This window comes from Phocoena sinus, chromosome 14 (genome assembly GCF_008692025.1).
Source record: "Phocoena sinus isolate mPhoSin1 chromosome 14, mPhoSin1.pri, whole genome shotgun sequence".
In the NCBI taxonomy this organism is placed as follows: Eukaryota; Metazoa; Chordata; class Mammalia; order Artiodactyla; family Phocoenidae; genus Phocoena; species Phocoena sinus.
In genome coordinates this window covers 61,521,541-61,531,611 of record NC_045776.1, presented here as the reverse complement: position 1 = coordinate 61,531,611, position 10,071 = coordinate 61,521,541, and positions in this window count along the sequence as shown.

Sequence of the window (10,071 nt, the reverse complement as noted above, 5' to 3'; positions counted from 1 at the left end):
AAAATACTTTTCCTCCTGACTTCTTTTAAAACTTTTTATTTATCGTTGATTTTGTGTAGTTTGAAAATGATATGCCCAGGTGTAGTTTTTTGGCATTTCCCATACTTTGTGTTCTCTGAGCTTCCTGGACCTGTAGTGTGGAACGCTCTGGTGAACTTCAGAATGGTTGTTTTCCCCTCCCCCTGTCAGATATCCCCCTGTCTGATATTAATTTGCGGGAAATTCGTAATCATTATTGCTTCAAATATTTCTTCTTTTCCTTTTTTCTCTTTCACTTTCTGGTATTCCCACTATGCATATATTACACCTTTTGTCGTTGTCTCACATTTCTTGGATTTTCTTGAAAAAATTTTTTTTTCACTGAAGTGTAGTTGACATACAATATTATATTAGTTTCATAGTGATTTGACATTTATATACATTACAAATTTATCGAAATGGTAAGTCTAAAAACCATCAGTCACCATACAGCATTATTGTAATATTTTTGACTGTATTCCCTGTGCTATACATTACATCCCTGTGACTTATTTATTTTATAACTGGAAGTTTGTACCTCTTTTCCCTCCACACGATTTTTTTTTGGCTGCACCGCGTGGTTGGGGGAACCTCAGTTCCCCGACCAGGGATTGAACCCAGGCCCTCAGCAGTGAGAGCCCAGAAACCTAACCACTAGACCACCAGGCAACTTCCTGGAAATTTGTACCTCTTAACCCCCTTCACTTATTTCTCCCAATCCTTGGACTTTCTACTCTTTTTTTTTTTTTTTTTCCATTCTTTTTTCTCTTTACTTTTCAGTTTTGGAAGTTTCTATGGACATAGCCTCAATCTCAGAGATTCTTCCCTCAGCTGTTTCTGGTCTACTAACAAGCCCATCCAAGACATCCTTTGTTTCTGTCAGTGTTTCTGAGCTCTAGCATTCCTTTTTGATTCTTTCTAAGGATTTCCATCTCCGTTACATTGCCCCTCTGTTCTTGGATGCTGTATACTTTATCCCTTAGGGCCTTTATATTAATCATAGTTGTCTTAAGTTCTTGGTCTGAAAATTTCAACACTCCTGCCATGTCTGATTCTAAAGCTGGCCCCATCTCTTCAAATTGTGTGTTTTGCCTTCAGTATGCCTTCTAATTTTTTCTGTGTAGCAGGATATGATGTACTGGGTAAAAGGAACTGGTATAAATAGGCCTTTAGTGATGTGGCAGTAAGATGAGAGGGTAGGGAAGCGTCCTGCAGTCCTGTGATTAAGTCTTGGTCTTAGACCGAACTGTGTCCTTCACACGTGATTCTCATTCTCATTCCCTGCCCCCCTCGTGCCCCACCTCCATGGCCTCAGGAAAGACAGGAGCCTAGAATGTAGGCTCTGATAAAACCCCAGCACATTAGGCTCTGGGGAAATAGTTCCTCCTGAGGACAGACCTTGTTAAGAAGAACAGAACGCTCTGGTGAACTTCAGAATGCTTGTTTTCCCCTCCCCCTGTCAGAAACATGAGGATTTTTTTTCTCTGATATTTTTTTCTCTGATATTCACTGGTAGAGCTCCTGGAGATAAACCTCACAAATATATGGCCCCCCTACCCCGACTGGGGACCCTGGGCTTTTTCACTCTCAGGCCTGTCCACACCGAGCCTCCAGCAATTTGTCGGTCACACTTCAGGTTTTCCTGCTCTGGGAACTTTTGCTCATGGGTTTTTGCCCTGATAAGTTGTGATTCTCTGTATCTGCCTGGCCATCTCTCTAATTTGTGTGTGGGGGGGGGGGCAGCCATTTTCCCTGGGACCCCACTGCATCTAAGAAGAGTTGTTAATTTTTCAGTTTGTTCAACTTTTACTTGTTAGGACAGTAACCACTTCCAAGGTGCCTTCCATGCTGGGCTGGAAACCGGAAGTCCTCTTTGCTTTTCACTCTTTAATATTTGGTTAATGTTAGTGGCAACAATAAAACTGATGATGGAGAAACTGTCCTTTGTTGCTGCATCCCAACGTGTTTTATTTCCCCAGATTCCTTTAAAGAGCTGAACCAAAGCTACTGCTAACAAAAGGGTACTGTCAGCTGAAAAATCCCTGTAAAAATGAGGCTTTCCAAAACTGGAGACACTTAAATGTCCATCGAGAGGGGCGTGGACTAAATAAATGGTTATTGATGCAGAATGGAACACCATATACTGACACGGGATGTGTCAGTGTGTCCACGGTAGATAGCTTAGTTAAGAAAAATAACAAGTTGTCTCAAAATCCAAAATACATGTGATCTAATTCAACTTATGTATAAATAAACAACTACACACATTCACTTACAGAAACATATAAGTAGTTTAAATATTCATGTTAAAGGTCTGAAGGGAAAGACATCACAGGATTAGCTGTGGTTCCATGGAGAAGAGCCAATTGGGAGAGTGAGTTGCAGAGAGGTGGGGACATTTGCTGACAGCTATATACCCTCCTGGTTGTGTGTGCATATTATCATTCCATTTTGGTTCACCTAAATGAAACCAGAGATAATTCTTTGCATTAAATAAAATTCCTGGACCTTATAAATCTGATATAAAATAAATAACCAAGAAACTCAGTGACAAACTCAAAATCCAGGGAAATAATATTTTTATTATTGTGGCCATGCAGTCATATTTCACAGACGACATTTGTGTACTTCAGAGCAAACCGTTTCATATTCAGTTTCTCAAATGGACAATTTTTCCCAGTCCTAAAACCAAATATTTGTGCACTGTGTAATCTGCTCTGTCTTACCTAGTCCCGGGGATGACATGACATTAACTCCTTCCGAAGCAGCTAAGCAAATAAATTCTGAAACCAAAATACTTTGTATTTTAAAAACTATAAAACCTCTAAGCTTTCTTGTCTTAGAACACTGATATGAAGAGGGAAAGAAGTGTATTCAGAGATTACCTTCAGCTACACCTGATGCAAACTGGAACCTGCATCTCTGGTCCTACACTGAGCCATCGGTTTACACCTTATTTCAGTACTTCTGGGGACAACTTTGCCCTTCAGGATCTCTAAACACAGCTAGGAACGACCCCCTGGCACAACCTGGCCAAACAGGTCCACAGGCAAATGTATAAACCTCTTGAGGTTGATTAGTGTCCCCCCAAATTCGTGTCCCTCCCAGACCCCTAATTAGAAATAGAGTCACTGCAGGTGTAATGAGTTAAGCAAAAATGAAGTCACCCTGGAGTAAGTGGGCCCTAATCCAACAAGACTGGTGTTGTTATGAAAAGAAGAGAAGAGACACAGGGGAAGCCATGTGAAGATGGACACAGGCACTGAAGTGACCAGTCTACAAACCAAGGATCACCGAGGGTGGCCAGCCACCACCACAGGCTGGAAGAGGCAGGGAAACATACTCCCCAGAGCCTTCAGAGAGCACGGCCTTGTGGACAACTGGGTTTCCAACTTCTGCCCCCAGAACTGTGAGAGACAAAATGTCTGTGATCTTAGGCCATCCAGTTTGTGATAATTTGTTTTCACAGCTCTAAGAAATGAATGCATATGTCTGGTTTTTAATTTTTAAAGTTTTGATAAAACTGTATAAGAGGGCTTCCCTGGTGGCACAGTGGTTAAGAATCCACCTGCCAATGCAGGGAACACGGGTTTGATCCCTGGTCCGGGAAGATCCCACATGCCGCGGAGGAACTAAGCCCGTGCACCACAACTACTGAGCCTGTGCTCTAGAGCCCGTGAGCCCCAACTACTGAGCCCGTGCACTACAACTACTGAAGTCCGCGTACCTAGAGCCCGTACTCTGCAACAAGAGAAGCCACCTCAATGAGAAGCCCGGGCGCCGCAACGAAGAGTAGCCCCCACTCGCCACAACTGGAGAAAGCCTGCGTACAGCAACAAAGACCCAACACAGCCAAAAATAAATAAATAAATATATTAAAAAAAGGAAAAACTATGATACCTTATAGTTCTAGCAGAATTTCATATAGAAATGTTATGATTTTATTTAAAAAATCATTTTTGAAAATACTTACTTGAAAATAATTGTGTGGGCATTTATTTTTTTAACTTATGCAATAGTTAAGGGAATTCCCTGGAGGTCCAGTTGTTAGGACTCGGTGCTTTTACTGCTGAGGGCCCAGGTTCAATCCCTGATCAGGGAACTAAGATCCCACAAGCTTCACGGCACAGCACCCTCACAAAAAAAGAAAAGAAAAGAAATATTTACGTACTACAGAGAAAAGTAGAGAGAATAGTATAAATATATACCCATCAACTAGCTAGATATAAGGATTATTTTTTCCATATTTGCTTTATCTGTTTTTAGTAAAATATTGTGAAATAAATTACATACATCATATATGTGCTGCTAAATACTTCATTATACAATTTTGAAAAAATACAGAAAATGTCCTACACAGCACAGCCCTCGCATATGTACTTGGCGGGGTTGATGGGGCCAAGTCCCATCTCTCAAGTGCGTTACCTGACCAGCCCCACACACAGTCATTAGTTCAGGGTGTGGCTCCCGTTTCTGGGCTTTATTAGGCCCCGTGGAGAAGGGGAGCATTTTCACTGGACTTGAGGCCTGGCGGGTGTTGGCCTGGGCTTGCTGGGATGCCCCACCCCCACTGGAGGTGTGTGGGGTGGGGGTGGGCCAAGAGTCCAACACAGCAGAAAGCAGTTAAAAAATGAAGACGGTTTGGTTAAAAAGGAAAAAAAAATGGAGCGGGACAGAGTCCAGCTGACGTCATTAAATATGTAAATTGCCTTCCTGTTACTGAGTCAAAATTTTCTTTTATTCTCTTAAGCCATTTTGAGCTCTCTGTCATTACACTTACACTACACTCTGCTATACTCACATTCCAGAGTTAAAATACAGTAAACCCTATCGGTGTCAATCATTCTCTAGAAATCCCTTGGTTGGTCGTACTCGCTGGCGAGTTAAAGACCCCTCCCCTGGGTTTGCCTGAGGGTCTCTATTTGACTGCTTTCCCACGTCCTGGAGCTCGAGGTGGGTGGGCACAACCTGGCAGCCACCCGCTAGGGAACCTGTCGGCCTGGCTAGTTTCACACCAGGTGTCCCTTGTGTTGGGCCTGGCTAGTTTCACACCAGGTGTTCCTTGTGTTGGGCCAAACACCAGGGCAAGGGTGGATTGGGGCTTCACTCTTAAGGTGAAGCTTCCCAGGCTAAGGATTTTCAGTTGTTCCTCTTCATTGGTGATTGATGGCTCTTTGCCACCAGGCGCACCCACCCGAGGATGGGCTCTCCTACCTCCTCCCCCCGCAGACTCCCCACCTTGGCGGGGAGGAGAGGGCGCCCAGGGAGGAACTCAGGAAGAGAGATGGTGGCTTGCGGCCTGGGGAGGGGAAGAAAGACCCAAAGCGGAGAGGGAGGTGGGTCGGTGCAGCCTGGATGCACAGGGGTCTGTCCCGGGCTCCAGGGGCTCAGACTCCAGGAGGTGTGAAGAGTGAGGCCATTGGTGTGAGGCCTCCCCTGACTCCCCAGAGCCAGGCTTCATGTTTACCCCAAGCCCATCTCCAAACTCCCCTGAAATAAGTGACAGCAGGTCAGGGTCAGAAGGTGAAGAAGATGAGGAGTCCAGGGAAGAAGAAGGAGGACAGACCAGCCGTGGAGACAGAGCCTACGAGGCTGCGGTGTACGTAAGTCCTACTAACCAAGTCTCGAGGGTTTCACTTGCCCCATTTCGCCTGAGTTTACGGTGTTTGGGCTGAGGCTGGACCTCTCTGTGGACCTCGGCCTTTGACACCATTCTTTGTCCACTTGGCTCCTAGGAGCTTCCAAATGATCGGTTTTAACCTTTTTTTAAAACCTCATCAATTTGTGCTTTAATTATATTTGGCTTGTGTTCAAGTTCAGGGCAGTTTCCAGCAGGTGCTGTCAATAAAACCTTAGGGCTAGGGCTGCGTGTTCCTTGTGGCAGTCCAGGGGCCCCAGAGCAGATGTGGACTCTGCCAGACACCTGTGGCCTTTTGCAGAGTCTGGCCTCTGTGTCCTTCATGGGCACAGTCACCGAAAAGCAATTCCTGGAAGAAATGTTCTCAAATGCATGCTGACGTTTCCCGCCTCTTGAAAAAGAGCTTCTCGGGATGTGAATTGTCGTGACCACGTTCAGAGTTATTGTATGGCATTGGCTACGGCTGGGCACAGTACACAGAATCTGCTGGATTTGACATCAACAGCAGAGAGTTGATTGAATGGGATTCTAACTGCTTATCAACCAGGCAGGCCATAATTTAGAGTTTTATAAGCAAGCAACCAAAAATCTTTCACAGAACAGTTCCAGAGAGTAATAATAGAAAATATAAGTGGCTTGAAAATATGATGTCTTATGTCAAATCAGTTTTATAAACAATTGCTCAAAGATTGAAAACCAGTGTTTGGCAGAGAGGGTGACAGAACCACCTCCATCCTTCCTTTCACTCCTCTAAGTGCAGGGAGGAGGTCTGGTACCATCTAGAAGTTGTGTGCATGTCTCTCCTTAGTGGTTTGTACTTCACTTATTCAACAGCAGGGGTTTTTCTGGGGCCTATCATGTACCCATAAAGCAGCTGAGTTAAATCCTGAGGTGATGCTCACCCTCCAGGACTGATGTGGTTCAGCAGCAACTCAGGGAGGCCCGTGGTCCAGGGCCTGAATATGGGCAGTGGTTGGCAAACACCAGGGAGTTCAGAGGACCACAAGACGGTCCCCAAAGCCTTTGGGAAGCGGGCCACCCCTGAGAGGTGGGCACACCGTCCGCGAGTCAGACGGAGTTGGAGCCTGGCTTGGGGACTGGGAGGCGGGGAAGCTGGTGAGGGTCCGGGCCTGCATGTGCACGGACGGCCTGGTTGAGGCGGGATGTGGGCCGGGAGAGGACAGAGGCTTGGGTGACACACTTAGGGAGGTACCAGAGATGTTTGGTGTGAGAGTAAGACAGGGACGTTAAAAACTGCGCTGGCCCTGACTGCACCCTGGGCCAATCTTCCTTTCCTGTCGTGCCCCTGCCTTTCCACATACCGTATGCGATGCGTTTTTACAGTGCTTCCTGTTCATGGCCTGTTCATCCATGTTAACTCCCAAGAGGGCAGGGGTCTGCAGTGCTGGAACCGTGCCTGGCACATAGTAGGTGCTCACTAAATATTTACTATTACTATTTTCAAACTTGTCTCAACACCAAAAATATCAATTACTGAGAAGTGAAATATTGAAACGTAAGAATGAATTTCTCTCTATTGAAATTCATCTGCCTGACTTCTAAGAAGGCCGTGATAGAGGAGAAGATGGAGGAGAAGATGGTCTGGTTGGGATGTGCTGGCACAGTGATGCTGGGTGGCCTCATTTTACACTGAAGGGAGTGGGAATCCCCCCGGGCGGATGAACAGGGTAGGGAGAGGCCTCAGCACTGCCTCCCATCCAGAAGCCACCCATGCTTTTCAACCAAATAAGGCCAGTGCGGATGGGACGGCCACTCCACGTGCCGGACCTGCTTGTGAAAACAGGGCATTCAGCACAGAACCAGACATGTCTGAATGCTCAAAACTGAGTGTGTCACCTTACCTTTACACTCTACATAAGCGTATGTGGGCATGCTCACATAGAAGGACACGTGTTCACACACGTGGGATCTCTTTTTTTTTGTGGTACACGGGCCTCTCACTGTTGTGGCCTCTCCCGTTGCGGAGCACAGGCTCCAGATGCACAGGCCCAGCGGCCATGGCTCACGGGCCCAGCCGCTCCACGGCATGTGGGATCTTCCCGGACCGGGGCACGAACCCGTGTCCCCTGCATTGGCAGGCGGACTCTCAACCACTGTGCCACCAGGGAAGCCCCCACACGTGGGATTTCTACATATAAGACCATGTCATCTGCTAACAGATAATTTTACTTCTTCTTCCCAGTTTGGATACCATTATTTTCTGTTGCCCAATTTCCCTGGTTAGGACTTTCAGGACTATGTTGAATAGAAGTGGCAATAGTGGGCATCCTTGCCTCGTTCCTAATTGTGGAGGAAAAGCTTTTTTTTTCCCCTGTTGGGTATGATGTTAGCTGTGAGATTTTCATATACGACCTTCATTATGAAATTACCTTCATTTAGGTAGTTTCCTTCTGTTCCTAGTTTCTCGAGTGTTTTTTATCATGAAAGGGTGTTGAATTTTGTCAAGAGCTTTTCCTGCATCAATTGAGGTGATCATGTGATTTTTGTATTTTTTGTTAATGTGTTGTATTAACATGTATAGATTTTCTTATGTTGAACTATCCTTGCATTCCAGGGATAAATCCCACTTTTTCATGGTGTATAATCTTTTTAAAGTGCTAGTATTTTGTTGAGGACTTTTGCATCTATATTCAGGGATATTGGTTTATAGTTGTTTTTGTTGTTGTTTTTGTTTTGTTCTTTGGCTTGGTATCAGAGTAATGCTGGATTCATAAAATGTGTTAGGAAGTGTTTCCTCCTCTTCAAGTTTTGGGAAGAATTTGAGGATTGGTATTAATTTTTCCTTAAATATTTGGTAGAATGCTCCAATGAAGCAGTCAGGTCCTAGGCTTTTCTTTTTTCTTTTTTAAATTTCTTTTTATTTTTGGCTGCATTGAGTCTTTGTTGCTGCACACAGGCTTTCTCTAGTTGCAGCAAGCAGGGGCTACTTTTCATTGCGGTTCACGAGCTTCTCATTGCAGTGGCTTCTCTTGTTGCAGAGCATGGGCTCTAGGCACATGGACTTCAGTAGTTGTAGCACACGGGCTCAGTAGCTGCGGTGCTCAGACTTAGTTGCTCCGCGACATGTGGGATCTTGGGTTTGAACCCATGTCCCCTGCACTGGCGGGCGGATTCTTTTTTTTTTTGCAGTACGCAGGCCTCTCACTGCTGTGGCCTCTCCCGTTGCAGAGCACAGGCTCCGGACGCGCAGGCTCAGTGGCCATGGCTCACGGACCCAGCTGCAGATGCTCCCAGACCAGGGCACAAACCCGTGTCCCCTGCATTGGCAGGCGGACCCTCAACCACTGCACCACCAGGGAAGCCCTGGCAGGCGGATTCTTAACCACTGCGCCACCAGGGAAGTCCCTGAGCTTTTCTTTGTTGGGTGGTTTTTGATAACTGATTGATTCAACCTTCTTTTGAAATAGCCTTTTCAAATTTTCTATTTCTTCATGGTTCAGTCTTACTAGCTTGTACGTTTCTAGGAATTTATTCATTTCTTCTAGATTATCCAATTTGTTGGCATATAATTGTTCATCATAGTTTCTTATAATCTGTTTCATTCCTGTGGCATCAGCTGTAGTCTCTTTTTCATTTGTGATTTTAGTTATTTGAGTCTTCTTCTCTTTTCTTCTTAGTCTAGCTAAAGTTTTGTCAATTTTGTTTGTCTTTTCAAAAAACCAACTCTTTCATTGACTTTTTTTTATTCTTTATTTTATTTTATCTTTAAAGTTATTTATTTATTTATTTGACCACACCACACGGCTTGCAGGATCTTAGTTCCCCAACCAGGGAGTGAACTGGGCCCTCGGCAGTGAAACTGTAGAGTCCTAACCACTGGACCACCAGGGAATTCCCTATTCTTTATTTTTTTTTAATATATTTTTTTATTTATTGGCTGCATTGGGTCTTCATTGCTGCATGCAGCTTTCTCTAGTTGCAGTGAGCAGGAGCTACTTCTTGTTGCACTGTGCAGGCTTCTCATTACGATGGCTTCTCTTGTTGAGAAGCACAGGCTCTAGGCATGCAAGCTTCAGTAGCTGTGGCATGCGGGCTTCAGTAGTTGTGGCTCGCGGGCTCTAGAGCTCAGGCTCAGTAGTTGTGGTGCACGGGCTTAGTTTCTCCACGGCATGTGGGATCTTCCCGGACTAGGGCTTGAACCCATGTCCCCTGCATTGGCAGGCGGATTCTCAACCACTGTACCATCAGGGAAGCCCCTCCCTATTCTTTATTTTATTTCTTCTCTAATATTTGTTTTTTTCTTCTTTCTGCTAACTTTGGGTTAAAGTTGTTCTACTTCCCTGAGGTATAATGTGAGATTGTTGATTTGAGAAATTTCTTCTATTTTAATGTAGGTGTTTACTATTATAAACTTCTTTCTTAGTACTGCATCCCGTAAGTTTGTATATGTTGTG